This window comes from Ambystoma mexicanum, chromosome 1p (genome assembly GCF_040938575.1).
Source record: "Ambystoma mexicanum isolate Mex_15411 chromosome 1p, UKY_AmexF1_1, whole genome shotgun sequence".
Lineage (NCBI taxonomy): Eukaryota > Metazoa > Chordata > Amphibia > Caudata > Ambystomatidae > Ambystoma > Ambystoma mexicanum.
The window spans coordinates 1,103,283,147-1,103,307,463 of NC_090921.1; the positions used below are offsets into that span (position 1 = coordinate 1,103,283,147).

At 47.0% G+C, this 24,317-nt stretch overlaps 1 protein-coding gene across 3 annotated transcripts in view; it reads left to right on the forward strand.

Moving 5' to 3' along the window:
- The first annotated feature begins 236 nt into the window (after positions 1–236).
- HASPIN (histone H3 associated protein kinase) overlaps positions 237–24,317 on the forward strand; it is a 734,185-nt gene continuing 710,104 nt past the window's right edge. For all 3 annotated transcript variants that reach the window (XM_069604709.1, XM_069604710.1, XM_069604711.1), the window contains exon 1: positions 237–362. The gene's annotated coding sequence lies outside the window, so the exon portion shown is untranslated. The remainder of the gene's footprint in view (positions 363–24,317) is intronic.

Here is a 24,317-nt window from a genome sequence, read left to right on the forward strand (position 1 = left end):
CCACTCAGCCCCTTCCAAAGAAAATGCAACCCCCCGCCGCTGCGAGCCAAAAGCAGGCGGAGTCCGGTTGCACCCCCGGGCCGGCTCACTGAAAATTCTCAGGAACCGAATTTACTGCTCCGGAAATCACACGGATGACTTCAGAGAGGTCACGTGAAGACGAGTGGGCGGGCCGTTACTACGGTCCGTTTCTCTGATGGGAACTAGTCTCTACCATTCCAATGTAGCTACTATACGTAACATGTCACGTGACGCTGGCAACGGCCACACTGACGTTGCCGGGTGGTGCATGACGGGAATGTGGCAATGGGCGGCGTGTTTGAATGTTTACAGTGAGTGGCAGAAAGGAGACCGCATAAAAGGTGAGATTGCCATAGCAAAGCTGTGCTGATGGTAGTGTTTTCTCCCTCTAGTGTCCCTGGCTATTCTATGTCACTGTGTTCTTCGTGGCGGTGGTGCTGTCTGCCATTACTCCTCCTTTTCCCGGTGTGCAGGCATATCCCCCAACTCTCATCTTTACTCGCTTATGATCCCACTTTTGTTGGTTCAGGCAAATCCATACACTGTGAAATTTTAAGTGTTTTCGCTTGGGTCTCATAGAATGCAGTACAAACCCATGACATACTAACGTTTATGGGATCTCAAAACCTTTTTTTTTTATTCCGGGATAACTGCGTTACTGCAAATCGCCGCTATCATGTATTGTATTTATAGCGTATGTTCTCAGCTGTTTTGTAATATAGTTAGAACGTGTTACTAATACACGTTACGATTGTTAAATGTATTACAACAAACTGCTTGTTTCGTAATCTTAATTACAACTTTTTGAATGTCTCTTAGTAGACTGACATATCAGTAGTCCAGCCAGGATACACCCACCCATTTCTGTCACCCTTATTTATTGGACTTGCATTGGCCGGTTCCTACGAAACGAGTTATGCGGATTATAAAACCAAGACATGTCGCACGTTTTAAAATTGATATGCAAACACAAAATGTATTCCAAGGGCAAATTACATTATGCAATACAATGCAAGTAAACGACAAAAGTTAATTCTCAAGATGGGAGTGCGATGTGATACGTGAATGTAAGGTACACAGGTGGCACGTGCGTGCTTTTACTCCACAACAGTTTCCCGAAATATTGCGCCAGGGACGAAATACATGAATACGCCCCCCACGTTGCTCCTGTATTTTATTTTGTTTTTATTTTTGACACTTTGTATAGCGCACAAAACCCTGAGGTATCCAGGTGCTTTAACTTGAGAATACGGTTACAGTAAGTGCTTCAAGCCACAGAAGGAAGCATAAGAGGTAGGTTACATAAGCATCATACGTCAAGTGCAAGTATGGTACTTCGCACTGCATTTCCTCTTCACAATAGTTTCAATTTAAATACTGTTTTATTGTCTTGTACTTAAAATGAATAACTAGATCGTGTAAACAACAATATTTTTTCATGTCATATTTTTGGTTTCTAAATTAAAGGCACTCTCCTATGGGATGCTGCCGCAACAGTATCTATTGTTGCTGCTTGACCTATTTTTCCACAATTTCATCTCAATTGAAAGTGTAGCAAGAGCCAACAGCTCACTATGGTTGGTAAACCCAGCGCTTTGAGACCATTCCAAATGGCTCCAGTTTAAGATTCGGAGATGGGTGTGAAATATGGAAAGAGTAGTTAGTCTTGGTGGTGAAAAATGAGGCAGTTCACCCGACAGGCAGAACCCTGTACGGAGAAGGAGCGAAATTGCGGGTGGCGACAGCCCATTTCACTGACACCCTAACCTCAGCCCCACGCCCGCAGACGCTCCAGGAACAATATATAGCTGACGCCCGGTTCCCACACATCTCAGAGGGGAATAGAGTTGCCCTGGAAGCTCCGATCGCACCCGAAGAGGTAGAGGAAGTGCTCAAAAACCTGAAGCCCAGGGCCCCTGGCCCTGACGGCTTCCCGCCAAGATTTTACAAATTCTTCCGCCCCATGCTGCTACAGCCAATGACAGAACTATTTAACTCCTTTCGGGACTCGGGCACTATTATGCCATCAATGCAAGAATCTACCACGATCCTGTTGAAACCCGGCAAAGACCCAAAGGAGTGTTCGTCGTACAGACAGATATCGCTGCTTAATGTGGACGCTAATGCATACTCTAAGGTACTGGCGAACAGGCTGGTACAAATCCTCCCAACTATCATAGACCAGGACCAAGCGGGGTTCATCAGGGGGAGAAGCACCATGGACAATATCCGTCGAGCGCTCAACCTCATTGAGGTCGCGACCCAGGAGCAACGGGGGCTGGCGGTCCTGACTCTGGATGCCACCAAAGCATTTGACAGGTTGGACTGGAACTTCATGCGCCTTACCATGGAAGCATTCCGGTTTGGCCCGATATTCCAGAAAATGGTGCTAGCAAACTACAAGGCCCCGAGAACTTTACTCTGCCTGAACCAGAAGACCACAACCCCAATCCGGCTCTCTTGTGGGACGAAACAGGGCTGCCCGCTCTCTCCGCTGATCTTTGCTTTGGTTATGGAACCATTCTCCCAAAGGACACGTGCCAACAAGAGCATCAATGGGCTAGAAATAAACAGTGAACAATTCAAAATTTCCCTCTACGCCGACGATGTGATGTTCTCCCTCACCAACTGCCAGTCCGCTCTGCCCGCTACCTTGGAGGAGCTGAATGCCTTCAAGGGAGTAGCCGGATTCCGAGTGAACTACTCCAAATCAGAGGCCCTGGGCGTCAATCTGAGTGCTCCCCTCGTGGCCAGCCTCCAAACGCTCTGTCCACTTGCATGGAGCTCCTCCTCAACAACCTACTTGGGTATTCGCCTCACAGCCGATCCGAAACAGCTATACGCTGCTAACTTCCCCCTGCTTTTCAAGGAACTGGAGTAGGACCTCCAACGTTGGGACAGCAAAGAGATCTCTCTATTGGGTCGGGTCACAGCGTGCAAAATGAATCTCCTCCCTAGGCTGTTGTACCTGTGCTCCGCTCTCCCGATTTCCCCCCCCATCCCCCAAAACAGGCCTTGGAACGCCTACAGAAGAAACTAGGGAAATTCGTATGGAGGGGACGCAGAGCCAGGATACCCATGAGGGTCATGACCGGAGCCGCCAAATGGGATGGCTTTGGGCTCCCCAACCTGATGAACTATTTCCTGGCGGCCCAACTGGCAAGCGTTGGGGCCTGGGCGAATCCGGAGATCTCCCCGAAATGGTCCCGCATTGTAAAAGCCATATGCCAGCCACAGTTACACTCTCTGCTGCATATCCCCGGGTCCCCCCGGAGCCGAGAAACCCAGATATCGTCAACCAAGGCGACCCTGGAAGCATGGGCATGGGCTCGATGGAGGAGGAAGGTCCCCAGGGGCTTGAGCCCTCTATCCCCGGTCATATGGAATCCTGACTTCAGACCAGGAATGGAGGCAGCCCGCTTCAACCGTTGGACTAAAGGAGGCCTCCGAACCCGCTCCCAACTCTACGCAGCTAACAGCCCACTCAGCTTTGAGGAATGCAAAGCTCGCTTTCAGCTGACAGTAGGAGAGCGGTTTACATAGATCCAACTCCGCCACTGGATATCACAGCCAGCGGTTCGCCGGGGAGCTGCCCGGGACCTCCACCCCCTTGAACAGGTGTCAGTGGAAAACACAGGTCGAGGCCAGATCACCAAACTGTACCGCCTCCTCCAGCAGGACATGCTGCAGACCAGACCACCGTACATGTCCAAATGGGAAGCGGACTTGGGGCATCCCGTGGAAGACCAAACATGGGTGGAGATATGGTCCAGGATCAACTCTACATCCAGATGCGTCACAAACGAGGAGTGCGCCTTGAAGCTCCTCCACCGCTGGTATTACTCCCCGGTCTGCCCGCAACGCTGATGTCGATCCGGGTTGCTGGAGACGCTGCGGCGAGCAGGGATCCTTCTTCCACATGTGGTGGGGATGCCAGACAGTTCAAGCCTTCTGGAAGGAGGACCTGCAGATCGCGGAAGACATCACTCAGTGTAAACTGCCAATGGACCCGGAGGTGGTCCTCCTTGGGGTGGCGAGCCCGGACTGCTATCCGAAAACAGGCCGATCCGCCAAACTGTTGACACATCTACCGCTGGCGGCAAAGATTACAGTGGCACGGAAGTGGAAGACACAGGAGGGCCCGCTGCTAGCCCTCTGGTGGATAAAGGTCTGGGAGATCCTGGTGGCGGAGAAGGTCACAGCGGCAAAGGAGGGGGCACTCCACCGTTTCACTGACTGCTGGGCCCCAGAACTGGACTACCACTCCAAATTCCCGGCGCTAACATTCCAACCCCGCCTGGTGGCGCACTATCTGGGTCCCCTAAGCCCTGATCGGTCGCCAACCCACCAGAGCGCCACAGACTAAAGGGATGGGGGAGGAGGGATTGCGGGAGGTGGTGGAGAATTTGTGGCAGACATACTAATGGTAAAGGGACTCGCAATAACCTTGTAATGCATAAATAACGCTGTAACTGTGAAAAATAAAGTTGTTAAAAAAAAAAAAAGTAAGGTGAGGTTACAAAAAGTTCCTTGAAGTTACATCAGTGAAGGAAGTAGGTAGCACTGTTGCCATATGATCTGAGTACCTTTCTGTCAAATGGTGTGAGTGCATGACCATCTAATGGGGAAAACCTGGTATGCGGTGAGAGTAGCTGAGTATAGGATTGCAATATCTAGAACATTGCTTGAAGTCTTAGGCATTTCATAGGAATAGCTGCCTACAGGTGTGAGTTCCTGGGCATATAATGTGCTAATGTGCAACGTGCTGGTTTTGGGACGGGACAATGCCATATGACCAGTTTGAAACCCTGGTGGCATTGACTAGGCCCTTCTTCATTTTGAGGGTGTTGAATTGAATACCATCAGTGGGTAATAATGCACATTAATACAGAGCTTGGAAACAGTACATCTACATGTAGATATATAAAAATCACCAAATTATATGGTGCAAGTACACTTCCAATATGTTGAAATGCATACTAAACTGTGCTTGCTGCTGTTGTCTGCCAGTGAAAGCTGTGCATTTGTGTGAATACCGGATACTGTATGATAATAAAAGTAATTTTACTTTACCAAAATGTCTTCCGATGTCTATATCTGCCTCTGTAACCAATGTATAACCTGCACCAAGTAAATATTCTGTAATGGTGCCACAATACCTCTGGGCCGCTGGGTGCTTTATAAAGCCAAATAAATAAGTTCCATGTTAACATATCCTGACAAAAACCTATCACATGATGGGAACTTGGGCATGTAATTTTAACACTAGGCAAATCGTAAATGTACATGGGCATGTGCTCTCAATGACTACAGTAGCAAGAAAGAAAAGCGTTTCGCTACACACATGTCAAAACTATTGGCTTTGTCTTTTCTTGTTGCTACAATAATTGTTTACTTTTCCGCATACATTTTTCACAGTAAATAAAACACAAACGTGCACTCGCCCAAACAAGGAAGTACTCCTATCAAATTTCAACTTTTCCAACTTTTGTGCCCTTTCGCAATCGATAAAAATATAGCTTTTTCTTTTCCTAATTGAATGTTGTTTGCCTCCCAGTAAAGAGCATAGTTTGGCATGTTGGCTCTGTGCTACCCGAATGTATTTTTCCAGTCCTGGGCTTTCGTGTAACAGATCAATGCATTCTGGGAGTTGTAGTCTTTTCTCTCAACTTGATTATCGTACCAGAAAACAATGATTTTTAAGGGAAACCCTATTGGTATTTAGATGGCATGGATTCACTCATTGGATTACCCTAAAACTTCCCTTAAACAAGAAAATGAGCCTAGCTATCTGCTCAAAGACCATGAATAAATGTAAATTCCCCCCCCTCATATTATGCCTTCTTTAGCCATTTACCTTGGTCTCCCACTGCTGCCCCTGCCCTCCCCCCAACCACCTACTCTACAGGCTCCCTCTAGTCCTTAACTGCCCAACCCTCCAACCTGGCATTCCTGTACTATGCAGAAGTTATCACTGTTTAAGCTTGATTCGTTTCACAAAGAGATGCTAATTTGGGAGGTTGGAGCCTTCTTTACAAACCTTTCAGCTGAATATAAAGCCATTGACTTCATCATGGGAAGTAAATGGATATGGACAGGGCATGCTTTTGACTTGTGCATTGCTCAATGTTAAATGGAAGGCTCCCTGCTCTCCCGCGTGGGAGATTTAAGTCTCTCTCCTGCATCCTTTACCCCCAGCTGTGACCCGGTTATCGCCTGGTTTGTCCTCTGTTAGAAACAGGCCTGCTTATAAGGTTATGAGTGAGTAGAGATGGGCAGGGGCATAGTTTAATTAGTAATGTAGCTCAATGTGTTGAACACCCGCTGCAGCGATATGTGTGCTCTGTCACAAGTTTGCATTTTGTTGGGACTTTAATGAGGTTTCCTCATGCACGTTCAATACATTTGGTCACTGTTTTGTGTGTTAAAGATAACACCCATTTATGACGTGCATAGATAAAGACTTGAAGTTTTTGTTTATAATGGGAACATGCTTTGTCACTGTGCATTTTCCATAGATTTCCTTCTACTAGATCCAATCTAGCCTAGTCCTGGACTACTGAGTGAGCAACTACTTTCAGGGGCAATACTTAGCCAAGGGTATCAATTTACCAACTAGAAACAGGGAAGCTGTGTACCTAGAATTGTTTAGGCTCAATAGTAATCTGCATGCAAAGTAACTGCTCTGTATGAATATTTTTGAAGGTCAATAAAGCTAATGTTGATATACTTCCAGCTTTTGCCATCTGATAAAAAAAAATACTTCATTCCAACTCGCGTTTCAAAATTAAGCTGAAACAGAGATCTTGTGTGGTCGTCTGTGTGCCCTGAGATGTTTGATTTTTGGGTTCGTTTCATGTCATTTAGTTGTATTCCTCATTATAAATGCCATTCTGCAAGAAGTGGATTTGCAGAATGATGGGTCTCCATTCCAGAACTTGTAAAGAATCTAACACCTGACATGATGCATCCTAAAAAGATTTATAGAGCGGTCTAAATTCTGAAGCGCTTTTACTGTTGCTTAGCGGTCCGGTGCCAACTTCACCGATCCCTCACTTTTCATTCTAGAGCAGATGGCATTCTTGTATTTCAGCTTTTTCCATATAAAACCCTCAAATGCTAAGTGATATTGGCTAAAAATCAGAGACCGGCCACTTGGCAGCTACTTTCCTAACACTACACAGAATGCAAATTAAGGCAGCAGGGCTGGATGTGGTATTTGGGCATTACACATGCAACTAGAGGTATATGCAAACTCCATAGTTCTATTATTAAGAGAACACAACATGCTTGTATCATAGTTGGAAACATGCTTGCAGTTCATTATTCTACTTTGACCATAAAACGTGCAGTTCTGCAAAAAAAAGTAAGCCCAAATTTTAATCGTAAAACAGAGCTCTATGTGAAGCGTTGCATTTATTTATTGTACCTTTTTGTTTCACAATACATTTGATTTAAACTGCATTCCCGATGTATCACTTACGAGGAGGATTTGGGATTAACACATAAGGTCGATAAAAATGACGTTGCACTCCAATCATTTATCTTTAATGGTTTCCTGCTAGAGCGCTCTTGACTGACAAAGAGTAAACCAAATAACTTCAGTAGCTGCCCGATGATGCCTTGACAGCTCCACGTGTGAGCCACCCACCACACACAACCAGACAGATCCTCACAAAACTGCCTCCTACATCTAAGGGATCGACACTACAGGGAGCGTGATGCACCACATGCCTCTGCATAAACTACGTCTCTGGAGATGGGTCTTTTCTAAATATCTACTGAAATGTGATATTTTTTTTTGTTTTATTTTTTGTTTAGAACTGTTGACCACGACTGTTTTAGGGTTTATTAATATAAATCTTGGCTCCATCGATGTTTTAGTGAACTGGGCCACTTTTGAGTTTTTTTGTGGGGCTTCAATGAGCTTTAATCTAGAGCAAGAGATCATGTGTGGGAATCCAACTGAAATCCTTTTTTAAAAGGTGCTCTAACTGAAAAGAGACGCAAAGGATATTTTGTAGTCTAGTTAGGGCGATATGCGTCAGCTAAAGATAAACCTTTAATCGGACTAGGAGATCAGGAATTGGTATGTGAAAAAGGCCTTGCAAAACATTTCAGATGCATCTTATTGCCTTGTCTATGCTCCGTTAAAGCCAATTTCACGGATTGAAATTTAAGGTTTCATTAGCGGGAGATAAAAGCAGGTCCTGGGTATCCAGCGTTAACCAGTGACCAGCAGCTACCACAGTGGGACAAGGAGCTAGTACATAGCGTTCCACAAATTTAACTTCCACGTGAGATGCAAAAATATAATTGTGTCCATTATTTTTGACCCCTTAAGTGCCAAGGGCGAGGTATCTCGTCCTTGGGATCACCTCCCTGTTGCCAAGGACGAGATACCTCGTCCTTGCCACTTAAGGGGTAAATGAAACGGAAAACGTTAGAATGTATTGAATGGCAAAATACCAAAATCACCAAAAACAGCCTTGAAAATGGGGGGTGGGGGGAAACCCATGGCAGTTAAAAATGTTGTTTAGTTGTGTCCTAATGTTTATGTATTGAATGTCCCGAACGCACAGAGGTGTCTTTGTTCTACATCAGTTGGTCTGCCGACCCAAAAGTAGCTCTTGGTGCCAAGCTAACAGGCTCTTCTAGGCTACGAGCAGGGGCGACATGGCTCCCAGCTCCCCCCAATCTCGCACCCTGAATTGTAAACCGTAACATTCAAATGCATTCCCTTTTTTTAATCAGTTGTCATTAACAGAATTTTCTGAGGAGTATAAGGTGGGGCCTGCCCCGAGATGTAACCCTTTAAGATGTTTTGTGGGGTGTCTGTGTATAGTTGGTTAATTTGAAACCTATGATCAATTGACTTTGAGAAAATTCTATTGCTAATAACTCGTTTCACCGATCTGTATTTTCCAAATATGTTTTCTGGGCCAGGCCCACCAAAACTGGAAAGATTGGCACGCGTTCATCTGAAGATTCAAAAGTTATAAAGCATTGACAAAGGGATTGTTTTTATCCGTGCGCATTGCTTTTCCTATAGTTGAAAAGTACATTATTTATAAGGCACACCGTTTAAACCGATGCTCCAAATTCGAAACAATGCGGGCACAAAGCTGTGTTAATGTGCCTTTTGGTGGTTTGGTATAAAGCTGTCATCAGGGTGGCTGTGAGCTGTGTGTGAGACTGCTGAAATGACGGATTTCTGCGTTCATATTTCAGGTGGAATCAAGTCTTTTAAACCCACCATAACTTTGCTGGTGGTAACTCAGTTTGCCCCAACCACAAGGTGCATCTGGCAATCCCTAATAAGGGTGAGGTGTGTATGCAGTTGTCTGTATGTTCCCCACCCCCTGACATTTTCTGTCTGATTTGCAGGGCTCAAAATTTGCATTGGCCACTAGCCATTGGCTAGCAGTAATTTACTTTTGGCGAGCAACAACTGGTGTGCTATGTGTGTAGAATTGAGGTGGCAAGTAACATTTTATTACCGGCTAGCAACTTGTGACTTGAAATTTGTACCCCAGTGTTTGAAAATATGTTGTGCAAGGCATCTGGGATTTTATGTTGTAAATTGCAAGGCCTTATGCCATCTGAGCTTGGCATGGTTTTTGCAGAGCATGGAAGAACCTTAGCCCCCCTCTGCGCCCCACACCCACCCCAAGGGGCTGCGGGGGTGTGTATGGTGACACTCCTCGATTTTCAGATATACTGGAGCTCCTCCTTGATAAAAAATGTATTTATGCTGAATGGGAGTATGGGTAATATGGATCTATATAATGCTTACATGGGCACAGTCTATCATTGGGATCCCAGAGGCTTAGCCTTCAAACTATTTTAATGGGACCCGTTTGAGGACAAGTCATTCCTTCATTGCTAAAGTGTTGGATGGTATGGCTTCACATCAGGAGACTAGAGCATGTTAGGGAGAATTCTCCAAAATGGCTAATTTCCCTTACCTACTGAGTCCCTCAGCAGCTTTGCTGGATTTCTAGGATTTTTTTTTCTTCACCTGGTAAGAGTGTGCACCTTTTTTCCCACTCTTACATGTGTTTTGCTGTGTGTGTTTAACATTTTCTTGTGTTCATAGACTGTGGAGCCTCACCTAGTCCATAGGCATCATCTTTTTACTGTGTATTACACAGCACCTTCAGTGCAGTAACACAGGGTTGTCTTTTTAGACTTCCCAACTAAGACTCCATTTTCTGGAACTGACTACTGTCTCCCAGAACATGTAAAGTTGCCATTGACTTTATCAGTCTTTTTTAAAACCACAGACCCAGTGCATACTATCTTACATAGAGTACTGGAAAGGGTTAATAGTTATCCCATTTTGTCTGTCTCTGCTGGAACATAGTTTTGTTCCCTTTTCATTAAGATTTGGCTGGTGGCAGTGGTAACTACCCTATTTTTCCTACCACGGTTATTTTATATAGCCGTGGTATTGTTTTAGGCTATCAAACACTCTAGACCATATAGGTTTTTATGCGGTTCCGGCTGGGTTTATTCACCATTTCCTTTTGTAAAGGTCTTTCTCGTGTTTTACTCTGGGCGCCAAACCAGGTTTGGTCCCTTTGTTCGCCGACCTTTGGCGGGCTTCTGCACAGAAGCCCTCCTTAGGCACCTGAAAGTCTCAGTAGGCAGGATGTGAGGGAGGGGTTTAGGACCCCTGCCATGGCTTCCCTTGGTAACCCAAGTCACACTCCTGTTTGATTGGCTAGGTGACTGTCCCGCCAGGACAGCCACCCTGCTGTGTGATTGACAGCCAGGTTGTGTGAATGGGGGAGAATTGCATAAAAAGCAGGTCTCTGGGACTGAGAAGGCAAAGTCGCCACTGGATCGAGAAAACTGAAGAGAAGCTGACAGAAGAGGACTTATACCATGACTGAACCTCCCGGTGAAGCCCTGCTGTGGGTCCGAATCTCCAAACTTCGATGATAGGGAAGATCTGCAATCTTCTCCCCTTGAGCTGGCAGGAACAACCAGTTCGCCAAACTGCAAGCCAGGCCTCCCTCCTCTGGTCGAATTTGCTGTGCACAGCTCCACTGAATCCGATAGCCAGGAGGATCGGACCCTGCTTTGGTTTTAAGGAGCACACCTTTTATTCGTCGCTTTTCTCCGCTGCAGGTTTCATCCCTGGGCAGGGCAGGACCCTCCAGTCTTCCTCCTTCTTGTCAGTCCGACAGTCGCTTCAGGAACCGTGAGTCTGCAGGACCTTCCATGAACGTCTGCCTCAGCTACAGCATTCTTCTGTTCTAAAGGTACTGTGCTAACCCGGTTGTTCCTTCCGTCCAGCCGCGGTGAAAGTGTGTGAAATCTTTCGCCAATAGGGCTTGTCCTTCTTTATTCTTTTAAAGTAACTTTTCATCCGACCAGCTTCGTTCTGAACTCTTGGCAAAGACTTAACCGCGAACTACCCTGAATTGTGTGATCCTCTGCAAAGACTTTGGTCCAGTGACTTTGGGCCAGGCCCCTTGAATTTGATTTCCTCACTGTAGTTACTTTTCTAGATTGCCCTGCTTACTTACTTGTTGGTGCTGCTCAATTTCTGTCTAACTTTGTCTTTCCCTCCCTTTTTAAATTACTGGAGTGCATTTTGCTCACACTTCATTTTGAGCCTAACTTGTCCAGAATCTATTGGGTGTGGTGTAGTGTATTAAGATTGTGATTTTTCAACTGCTTGATAATAGTGAAATGTTTTATAACTGTTGGGTAAATAAATGTATATTCTTTTACTCAGAAACCTTGAGTCGGTGTTTGTTTGAATCATAGTAATTGCTGTCCTTTGTGTAACTATTAATACTGCTCACTTACTCTTGAGATAAGTCTGGCTGCTCAGCCACCGCTACTACTTTACTGTGTAGTACAGGCTTGTACCAAAGGTGAAATTGTACTGTCACTTGTAGTCCTAATTGTGTGTGGTGTTCTCAAATGGTACTGCATATAATTCTGCCTAACTGAGCATAGTTATTTTTCAGACTTCCTGCCACGGTGGCAGAGACCCCTTTTTTAGAAATATTTTCAAATGGTCTCGTTGGCTAGACTATTAAAAAAGGTGATACTTTTTTTTTTTTTTGTTAGGGTATTTTGCATCTCAACAACTCACTTTAACCACATTAAGGGAATGAAAACCACCTGGCCCTAAATGTTTCTCCATTCATTCAATATTGATATATTGCTTGTTGATGTTTTCACTCAGTGGCGAGTAACCATTCAGCATTTGCTGCTCTGGATAAGAAAAAAAAAGGGACCATAAACTCTAGTACGGCCTAGAAACTTGATACATTTGAAGTGTTTCTTCAATGAAGACCGCCACTATATTTTGCTGACCATTGAGGTTCCGGAGACAGGAGATGGATTTTCACAATGGCTGCAATAAACAAATCTTGAATGGAGAAACATTTAGGGCCAGGTGGTTTTCATTCCCTTAATGTGGTTAAAGTGAGTTGTTGAGATGCAAAATACCCTAACAAAAAAAAAAAAAGTATCACCTTTTTTAATAGTCTAGCCAACGAGACCATTTGAAAATATTTCTAAAAAAGGGGTCTCTGCCACCGTGGCAGGAAGTCTGAAAAATAACTATGCTCAGTTAGGCAGAATTATATGCAGTACCATTTGAGAACACCACACACAATTAGGACTACAAGTGACAGTACAATTTCACCTTTGGTACAAGCCTGTACTACACAGTAAAGTAGTAGCGGTGGCTGAGCAGCCAGACTTATCTCAAGAGTAAGTGAGCAGTATTAATAGTTACACAAAGGACAGCAATTACTATGATTCAAACAAACACCGACTCAAGGTTTCTGAGTAAAAGAATATACATTTATTTACCCAACAGTTATAAAACATTTCACTATTATCAAGCAGTTGAAAAATCACAATCTTAATACACTACACCACACCCAATATGATTCCCAGTTTACTCCCTGTTGCAATATTGCGGTACAAGTGACATACTAGTTATGGCTCAGCAATTTTTTTTGTCTCAAGTTTCAATGCAGAGTGGCACAAAATATCAGTTTCGAGAAGTACATCGTCTGCCGAGTTGAGATATCCAGTTGATACAACAGAGATTCTGCTAGGGTGACCAGATACAAAATACCCCAGACAGGGTTTTTAAAATTAAAAAAATCCTTGGACCCCAGGACAGAGGGCGATTTTCCCCGGACTGTCCCGGGAAAACCGCAAAGTCTGCTCACCCTATATTCTGCAGGCATGTTGGGAGGAAAGTATAAGAGTGATCTGGTAGAGCGACTCTCAAGGCTCTTCAGACCATTACTTTCCTTCCTCCCCCACACCACACTCCAATACGTAAGTTTGGGTAGCGTTTCATTTTATATATCGTAACCAGGGTGCACAATTTACCCTCTCCATTCGCAAATGGCGAGTAACTATTTAAGCACAATGAGTAAAAATTGGTTGTGTTGCGAGAGTTGACATTCTAGCAAGGGCTGAAGCTCTACATGCTTGTTTTATTCCCAAGTGTCTTGACACCCTCTGCTTTGTACCAACTGCTTAGAAAAGGCCACGTTGACCTGGTTACCGCCTGATTACTTGTTAAGATGTAGTTCCCTGCAGCAGTGGTGGAAGTGGGCAGGAGCAAGGCTCCTCTACTGTTTTTAATTACGTTTTAAGGTTCCTATACTTTTTATTTTAAAAAGAAACCATTTCGGAATGGTTTTGTTTTAAAATAAGTGTAGGAAGACAAGTGCACTGCACTGAACGTTCCCTTAAACAGCAGGCACGTTTGTTTGGTGCTTTGTATTGCGTGTGGGAGGGGCATGGCCATGGGGTTGGTGAGAAGCGATGGCAGGCCAGCAGGAAACACCGTTCCAGTGCTTCTTTTCGTACACTTTGATAACTACCCGGCAGCCACCAAGGTGCATAGCGACTGAATGGCGCATATGAATTTCTAACGAAGCAGACCATTGCTCGCAGCTGCCTGTAAAGCAACTGCGGAACCAGAAGCCAATGCGAGTCACCCAAGGCTGGTTGGTGAAGGTCTTGGGGGTGGGTTTATGTGTGTGGCTGCAGTGCACAAGAGCTGCTGCACAGAAAGGAAAAGGTGACCATGTGAGAGCAAGATGGTGCTAGTGTCGAGGCTATAAGCTGCATTTTCTACATCTTCAGAGTTCCCTGTTTCTTAGTGCAGTTAATGATGGATTCTCTGCTCCACTCTCTCAAGCCTCTCAAAGTGCGACATTGATCACCCATCGTAGCGTAGCCTGTCTGAACAGTGATATGATATGGCATTTATAATGTACCTGTACACAAGTGTTTCTAGGTGTGACAAGACAAGGGGGAGGGAAAGAGAGCGCGGACAAAACAGCTATCTTACTAGGCATTGTGTCAATCAGATTGCGCAGGGAATGGGAAGGGGAGAAGTGCAAAAATGGGGGTATGGAGAAGTGTAGGTAATCAAAAGTGCAGCCAACGGGTGGCTCATAAGGGCCTGGAGAGGAGACTGTAGGGTTACAGATACAGGCCACAAGTGCTGGGGTAGGCGAGAGGTAGTGTGAGGTGCTACTGGACAGACAGGGACCTGGGCCTAAGTTCAGAGGATGGCCAGGTGACCAGTGCGTGGAATAGACGGATCATCGGAATGGGAGAGGAAGAGAGAAAGTGGAAGCGAAAGGAAGGCCTTGAGTTGCTTCTGGAACCGGAGATGGTTCTGCTCAAGTTTGAGAGAGCCAGGGAAGCTGTTCCAGAGGGAGACCCCAGCCAAATAAGATCTGACCCCAACTCTCTGCTTGGAAAAGTGACTGACCCTCAGAGAGTTTGTGCATGAGCAGAGAGCTCGAGAAGGGAGGTACATAGGTGGAGAGAGTTGGAGGTAGTGCAGTCCCAGGCCTTAGAAAGCCTTGTGGACAATGCAGAGGGTCTTGAACTTAATCTTGCCGCCACTGGGAGCGAGTGAAGAGATTTCATAGCTGGAGAGATACGATACCTGGGCTTGAGGCCAGGGACAAGTCTTGCAGTCCTGTTCTGGATAAGTTGTAGAGGTCGAAGAGTAGAGGCAGGAATATTTAGAAAGAGGCTGTGGCAGTAGTCCAGCCTTGACAGGACGGACCTGAGCTCTGGAGACAGTGAGCTTCTGGGGGAACGGAAGAATACCTCTGAGGAGGTGCAGCTGATAGTTTGTCTTCTTAGAGACGTTGGCGATGTGAGGAGAGAGGGTGGATTGGAAGATGACCCCAAAAGTTCTTAGCCTCACAGGTAGGAGCAGGAAGAGGACCCAGAGTCGGTGGCCAGAGAGAGAGGAAAGGAGGGAGCGGGTGTTCTGTTGAGGAGGATCTCTGTTTTACAGCATTAAGGCAGAGACCATTGGTGGCACACCACTCATAAATTGCAGACAGTCAGTCGGGAGTTAGAGAAGAAGTGGAGGTGGCCGAGCAGAGCCTGAAAGGGAGCTGGGTGTCATGTGCATAACACTGAAATTTGGAGCAGAGAGCAGCGATGCAGTGGGCAAGAGGTGCCCGGTATTGATTCAAAAGCCAGGGAGAGAGATAGACCCCTGGGGACTCTAGAGGGAGAGATAGATGAGAGGAAGGACCCAAGTTGGACCGGAGAAGGTTGGTCTGTGAGAAAGGAGATCAACTATGCCAGGGCCTGATCAGTGATACCCAGGTTATCATGGGGGCGCTTGAGCAGGATTGCATGGTTAACCATGTCAAAGGCAGAAGAAAGATTGAGGAGTAGGAGGACCGAAGGAAGGTTGGAATCAAGGTTGGAGAGCAGGTCTTCACAGATGTTCAGTGGAGCAGTTTCCATGCTTCTGGCCACTCTCAAGTCAGACTGATGGTCATGGAGACAACCAATAGATTCAATATGAAGGTTAAACTGGGAAAATGGCCAGCTTTTCCAAGAGTTTGCTCAGGAAAGGAGTGAACGAGATTGGGCGATAGCCGGAGAGGAAGGATCGGGAGATGGCTTCTTTAAGAGCAGGTGCACAAGGGAGTGCTTCGGAGGGAGGGGAAGGATCCAGTGGCAAAATGATTGCAGAAATCGGCTAAGTCTGCAACAAGGGCGTCAATGTGTTCCTTGATGGTTCTGGAAGAACAGGGAAGAACCTGTTTTGACGAGACTTTCATAGGCCGGACTTGCCTAGAAACGTTGTCTGGGGTGAACAAGGAAACAGAAGGGAGGAGGAGAGGTGGCTACAAGAAGGCCAGGAGTGGAGGAGGAAGAAGAGGACGAGAGGGTGGACTGGATGGCCTGAGTCATGGTGATGAAATGAGAAGCCAAGGTCGTACAGAGGGCATAGGAGGGAACAGGAGAGGTAGAGACTGCAACTGGATTGGCCAGCTCCTTGCAGATTTTGAAGAGTTCGTCCGAGTTGTTAGGTGCCGCAGACACGTGGGCTTGGATGAGCTCTCTTCTTGGCATGGACAGAGAGTCTGTACTGCCTTTGGAGCAGGCCTGTTTGTCAGAGGGTGCACCTGTTGCCCTCCACTTCCTCTATGCCACCCTGCACTTGCATTTAAGGATGATGAGGTTGGAGTCGTGCAAGGAGTTGCGCTGGATTTGTGGTTTAATCGGATCCTCATGGCGGGGGAAAGTACATCAAGAGTTTCCGAGAAAGAAAGATGTTTGGAAAGGGCTGTGTCAGGGTGTGCGTCAGCCAAAGGTGCAGAAGGTGGAGAGAAAGTAGCAGCGAAAGCCTCCACCGACACCAGCTTCATGGGTCTCCGAGGAGAAGTTGAGAGGTAGAGACAAGGAGGGAGGAAGAGAGATCTGCCCACTCGAGAGGAAGGAGGCTAACTGGCCGGGGGGCCGGTAGATAGTGACCACAGTGAGAGAGAGACCAGGAGAGTGAGAGATCCTGCAGACCAGGCATTCAAAGGAGTAATAGTCCTGCATAGGAATAATAGAAGCAGGGATCCACTCTGGGAAAATCAAGGCTACACCCCCACCGGGATAGTTTGTTCTGGACACGGAGAGGATGTTATTACCATCAGGAAGGAGAGTGCCAAAGCTCGTGACGGAGCTGGTCGTGAACCACATCTCTGTCAGACAGAGAACATCCAGATCGAGTTCTTCCAGGAGACAGCAGTGCTGTTGGAGGACTTCCTCCTGTGCTTCACTCCCCCTACCACCCGCCTAGTAAATGTCACATCAAGCAAATGCCATCATTTAATGGGACGGAGTCGTGGACATATACGTAAAGAGCGCAGTATGCAGGGAAGCGAAATGTTGTCACCTTTTGTGGATCAAAGGGTTGTGTGCAATTACTTGTTTGGGAGGGGACGTTCTTAAGACTGTTTGACAGCTATTGTGCACAGATGTCTGTAAGTGTCCGTGTGAAAGTGGGATGTTTGTGAGGACAGTTTGTTGGGTGCTTATCAAGGCAGTGTCTGAGAAGTACAGTGTGTGGGCAGGAGCTCAATGCAGGAGGTTGCAAAGAGGACTGTGTGAAGAGGTGTGATGGACTGTAGCCAATAAGCTCGCTGAAATGGTGTCCGTGAGATGTCTGTGGGGATTTTAGTATCCATGACTGATAGGGGCCCTGTGAATAACAGTGTGCGTTTAAGAGGGTCGGTGTGGTGTGGGTATCTAATGGAGAAGGTCAGTGATCAGGGCACTCTGCGTTAGGGGTTGTCGTGTTTGGCGGTTGTGCGTATGCTGAATTTCTAACAAGCAGCGGAAGTACTCACTAATTGTACTTATCTGTAAAGGACCATTTAGGAAAGGACCCTGGCTGTGTGCTGTAGAGTCCGAGTGTTCTAGGAACTGGTCACAGTCCTATGTATTCTATGGTATATTGAGAGTGGCAGTCTCCTCTGAGGTGCCAATGGTGTCCTCTCCTGTTCTGGTCTTGATGGTCATGCCGATTATTGAATACCTCTGTCCCCAAGTACCACACAGGCAGAATGACCAAATACTGTCTGTGCAATCTTTGAGGCCACAGGTGTAGTGAGCCGTCAACTGGAACCAGGAAACACCGGAAGAACCCCTTTGACCACTGTAAGGCAATAGACGGTTATCAAACTAATGCAATATGGACACGGCAATAAGGAACTGATTGTAACAAGGCTTAACTAGACCAGCTGTGAGCCAGGTCGTAATGCATTAGGGGCAACCAGCAGAGACAGTGGGCCGGGTTCCAGAGGAGCCTGGGTAGTAGTTCCACACCTGGGCAAGATGACACAAGAGGAGTCCACAAAACACGTAATGGGGTCAGAAACCAGTTCAAAGCTCAAGGTCCAAGCAAAGGGGCAGTCCGTTTGATCAATCCGTGAAGTAGGTTCAGGGTCGAATATCTTTAGAAGCAAGCAAGACGTGTTCCAGGGCAAAGGTAACAGATGAAGCCAGGAAGAAGTAGAATATCCGAAAACAGTGCGTGGTCGTAGAGCCGATGAATCAATCCTTGATGAAAACAATAACGCCAAACAGTCCCTACGAGAAGCAGCTGAGAAGCGCTGCCACCGTGGCTTCCGGCGCTTTTGACTGTTAGTTGTAGTCACATGATGCAAAAACGCGGAAGCGTGGGAAAGTCACGTGATGGCAGAGGATGAACGTGATTGGCAGCAGTTCACCTCACGTGACGCGTGAATCGCCGTGTTCCTCGGCGGTGCTGCAAGGCATACGGGAGTTTCCACAGGAGTTACCAGGACAATGAAGGTCGGAAAACACCTGAAAAACCAGTCGTCCTTCTCCAGTGTCGAGCGGAAGGCCGTGTTCTTGTGCCCCGATGTGCAGCGAGTGATGTGCCAGGTAAGTGCGGGCTGATCTTGGGTTGCCTAGTGGGTTGCCTAGTAGTGAGCACACTGGGAGACGTGACATCTCCTCTCCTCTGCTCTGCTAAGTGGGGCGATACATCTACGAGGAGGTTTGTTTTCCCCAAGGAGCCAGGGAGAGTTCACATTGCAAGCCTGTGTGTCGTCCTCGTCCAATGCATCACAATGTCAGCGCTAGTAGGATTCGACCCTCCTTCCTGATCCAGCCCTTCCGCCCACTCCTCACCTGGTATCTCAGTGTCCGTGGGTTGTTGCAGTCTTTTCTTCCACAGGGCCTTTTTCTTCTGAGGCTGATAGGGTCTGCCTCGGTAGGAAGCCACCCTGACCTAAATCAAAGAGGTCAAGGGGGGCCCCTCTACCGGAACAAACTATCGGGGGGGAAAAAGCCTTCCGGCATAAAAAAAACCCTCTGAGTGAAGTACGTGGGAGCCTTGGAAATGCAGCCTGAGGAGAGCCTGGAGATGCCGCCTGGAGGGGAGCCTGGAGATGCCGCCTGGAGGAGAGCCTTGCGATGAGGAAAGCACAGGGGGGAAGCCACGGATACAGAATAGTAGCCCAGGAAAAGAGCAGAAAGCTAGCAAGCCGAGGGGAGAAGAGCGAGCGAGAAAGGTAAGCCGATATATAATGGCTGGCAGGCCAGGGGTGACAAAAACTAAAAAGAGAAAGCACGGAGGGAAACAGAACGGAGACTAAACAGAGGAGCGTTTCACCCGGAAACCTAGCGTGAAGGGTTGCAACGCGCAGGCTTCCGGGTGGAAGCGAAGAAAAAGGCGATTGGTGGCGAGGCCGCCAAGACTAGAACGCTGTATAGCAGTGTGAGAAAAAACGTGGCGGGCTATTCACTTACGCCACGGACTTTGGAGTGTGACACACAAGCCATGTCCTCAGCATAGGTGTCAGTGCTTTGCTCTGTGTTCCTACGTGCCCTGGGCACTGTATGGATGGAGATAATGTGTGTACACTTGATGGGCTATTGTGTGTATGCTAGGTACAGTAATGGCAGTGCTCTTTTTAATCCATGTACAAAGAAAAATCAAAGGGCATATTGCATTGGTTTTCGTTTTTACCCGTGGCATTGAGATTGCAGAGATTTTTGCAGCAGGCAAGTGAACCAACTTCGCTATCGTACAAAAGTTTGCTGGTCTACTGAGGTAAGAACATTTTCCACAAAGCAAACCCTGTCAGTATCGTGGCATCCTCTGCAACCCCCTTCAGCATCCTCCATACCCCATGCAGACTAGAATCCAGTAGACAGCCTCCCTGAGAGTATGATGCCCAAGAACAGAGCATGGAGGTGGTAAAGGAATCGTGCATCATGCAGGTGGAGTTGGTTGGGAGGGTGATGGGACATGACATTGTTGGGGTTTGTGCTTCAAACCTGGAGGCTCGGCATAGATCATTGCAACAAGTACATTAGCTAGATGAACTACCTGACAAATTGGGCGGTGCACTGTACTGGTGGGTGTCAGTGGAGTAAATAGAAGGAACTCTTTTCAGCAGCCGTGGCCTGTTCCATGATGTAGTTGGAAAGGAGAGGCCTGCTAGACTACCTGTAAGCTTTCAAAGAGGTAGTATGTCGCTATAATGTGGGGCATGATTGGAACAGGGGGCTTTCTGGCTTCTAGAGAGCTCACATGGTGCTGTATGCCTATGGGAATGCAGGGGTTGGGACTTGTCCGCCAGTACAGTGGATGTGGGTCTCCAGCTGTTGAATGTTATGACCAAGAAGCAGTCTCAATGACTCGCTTCCTGTGCAAGAACTAATGGTGTGTGCCGAAGTCCCAGAAAGTGGAACATTTTAGGGTCATGTTACTGTTATTACCGTTTTCTCTAGATGGCATCATATTCAAAGGTCGATTTCCTTTTAAAACAGAACGTGTGCGCCTTTGCATCTTTTTGAAATCTGCCATAACTTCACTCTACAAGCATGTCAATTACTAATATGGGGGGAGGCGGGTGATGTATGGAGTACAGAGTGCCCGACTGCACACGTTGCTAATCAAACGCCCAGAAAATAACATGGGAAAGATGCACATGGTCATGCTTGTGTGTTACTGGCAGGAGGAATATCGGGGAGCACAACATTGAAGATTATGCCGGGGGGAGATTAGGTGACAAATGTAAAGAAATTATGCCTAGTGTTGGGGAGATCATTTTAATGTGTCATCCCCTCTCCTAGTGCGACCCCCAAACCCCCTACCCACACACAGCACTTTTTGCTGGACCTTTTTCTTTCTATCCTGAGTGAGTGAGCCTTTTTCCACTCATTCATTCTTGTGGGCTCTGTCTTTTGGAACTATTCTTTGTTTTCTACCTGTACTATGGAGTCTGTGTGCCCCATAGCTTTTAAAGTCATCTCTGCTACTACTGCAGCACACAGCTCCTTATGGGCAGTGTTGCTCGTGACCCTTAGGGTCCTACTTTAAGGTTATGTTTCTAGATGTTCAAGAAACGACAGTTCTTAAAGGATAGTTCCGGGACTTTTTTTTAATTGTCCCTACGGTTCGGCCATGTGTTTTTAAGCATAAATCGGTTGATCGTAGAAAACTTTCCTATGGACCTTACCCAACTTTTCGTCCATTAACGCACTCGAAATCAGCCGCCATTTTCTGATAATCCTATCATTTCCCCCCATCGACCTGGCTCACCTGCTTTTGTGGCACTAAATCAAATCCCCCGCCCCTGAGCCTGACATCAGCAGACACGTACCGCCCATTTCCCAACGCCAAAGCACGTTTCGTGTCAACAATCGCTTCGCCTCAGCTAATGAAGTGTCGCCATGGAAATGGCAGGACGCCTCTTTCCTCAATAAGTATAAACACACCGTTTCACAACACACAGCAGCAGATTTTCGATTCCATTACTCTCTCTGTGTTACTTTGAGTATTCTGTGACTCGTTTCTGTGCTCTGGTCAGCTACCTTCGCCGCTTCTAGGCCTTGTGAACACCTGTACCATCTCTGTAAATTATTTTACTTTCTTTACCACACAATGGCTACAATAATGCCGTATATGTACGAGCCCGAGTACACCGAGGAAGAACTACTGGAAAGGCAAGCACGCGAAAACGATGGGGATTCGGACGGCAGTTGGGAGGACCAGTCAACGGATGAAGAGCCTGGACCATGTCGCATGGACGGCGTCTCCACCTGGTGCACGTGCAATCGGTGCGAGCTAATGCCAACTGAGGAGGAGAACTGCTGCTGCCGTGAAAATTCTGGGTGCTTGGCCTACATTTCGGAAGGCGAGCCAAGTCCGCAATGCATCACCGAGCTGCCAGAGTTCAGGGAAGCCTGCCTCTCACGGACCGTGTTGAGGATGATGATGGTGCTTATGCACGAACTTTGCGGCACTGTTCGTCCGCGTAATCCGAGTAACGAGTAAGTATACTCTGCTTGTGATGTCAGTGATGCCACTACTATTTCATGGTCGTCTCCCACATATAAAATTACATCTACATATCATTCGAATGCATGTAAATTGGTTCCATATTGTGCATTTTCTAGATAGAATTTTTTTCAAAGCAGAATGACATTTTTTACCTGAATCGACAGTGATAAGAAAGTTTTGTCATTTTAATACAGTTTGCATCTTTCATTTTCACAGGTGGTACAGGCTGGTGGCCTATCGTTGCTTCACTTGGTGGCTTCACGGGAGGCTCGGACACCGCGTTCGGAGAGTAATACCTGCCTGTGCGGTACTTGCCATTAGACAACATTTCCCCAGCGACAGTGGACAATACCGCGGATTTTCCCTGGATGTGCTGCAACCGGAACTTTACAATGTGTAATGTTTATTATTTATGTTCAATTGAAATTAAGATCTAAAATAAAACCCAACATATATTTTAACAATGGTTGTTTTGATTTTTTTAAATGAATCTAGTGTGTCTCCATTGAATAGTCTTCCTGTGCCTTGTCTTGTCACACCACATGTCTCCGGCCAGCATCCTCCCTCACGCTGGCCGCCCACCTTCAATCCACATAACCGTTGAACCCATATGCAGCAGACATACATATGTTATTTTGCGGGTTGGCATCCAGCCTCCCGGCCTTGCCTCCTCCCCCAAAAATACTTACCACACCACTTTGTTCAAGCGTTGGCAATAAAAGGCCGTTGGATTTTATTGATACAAAACATGGGTATAGGTAAATAATCAATATGGTTGATCATAATAAATCATCCTTTTGGGCACCGGGTACAGAGATGACCCCCTCTAGCCCGTGCCGCCTTGCCACCACAGGCCAGCCTGCTGCTGACTAACTGCCTAGGCATCCAGGGTCTCCAGGGTGAACTGCACCCATATATTCTCCTGGGAGGGTGAGGTATTTATAAACTCACCCCCCTGCCTTCCATGTACTAGATCCTGCAGCCTGCCTCTTACATGCAGTTAGATGGCCTCTCCTTGGTGAGGCCCTGCGGCAAACGAGTCTTGTCTGCACGACCACCGCCCCAATCCACCCCCCCGCCCTATCAAAGGCAGTTCGCACCGGGGTACTTGCGCTGGCAAGTGGAGCTGTCAGGGAGCGATAAAGGCCAAGAGGTGCCAAAGACCATGTACACTTCAAAGTGGTCTATAGAGCATGGGTTGTTGTTCCCATGTCTACCTCCAGACCCCGTGTCTCCTGCCAAGCATCCCCCCTCACGCTGGACGCCCCCCTGCAATCCACATAAGTGTGTCTCCATTCACGAGTCTTCCTGTGTCTTGTCTGCACGACCACCGCCCCAATCCACCCCCCCGCCCTATCAAAGGCAGTTTGCACCGGGGTACTTGTGCTGGCAAGTGGAGCTGTCGGGGAGCGATAAAGGCCAAGAGGTGCCAAAGACCATGTACACTTCAAAGAGGTCTATAGAGCATGGGTTGTTGTTCCCATGTCTACCTCCAGACCCCGTGTCTCCTGCCAAGCATCCCCCCTCACGCTGGACGCCCCCTGCAATCCACATAAGTGTGTCTCCATTCACGAGTCTTCCTGTGTCTTGTCTGCACGACCACCGCCCCAATCCACCCCCCCCGCCCTATCAAAGGCAGTTCGCACATAATTTCAGAAACGAAAGCCATTTAATGTTCGTTCATTAGAAGAAATAACGTCGGCATAGAAGGAGTGGTATTTCGGGGCTGCCCTACGCACAGACACAATGGAAAATGCAAATATAATGTAAGTAACTCTTTAGATGAGTTTATACCGCAATTTAATTACTATACAGTAGCTTTAAAGACGGGTTAAGTTGTACTTGTTCGTTCTATGTGGCATATTGTTTTGTACCGCGCACTATCTTGAGGAGAACCATCTCCTTTTACGGAAGCACCTCAAAACCTTCCTCTTTGCTTCTGCTTTCTCTCTCCCTCTCCCCTGCTACAACTGGTCCACTGTCTGGGACCTCGGTCCTGGGCCCTTCCACTCTCCACCTGCACTGCCTCCCTGTCAACCCCTGCACTGGGGGACTGTCTCAGTATCCTACAGCCCCCCCTTGACGTATAATACCCAGTTGCACTGTCCTAGCTATGAAATAATTTCCCGACCTAATATATAAAATGAATAATTTTAAT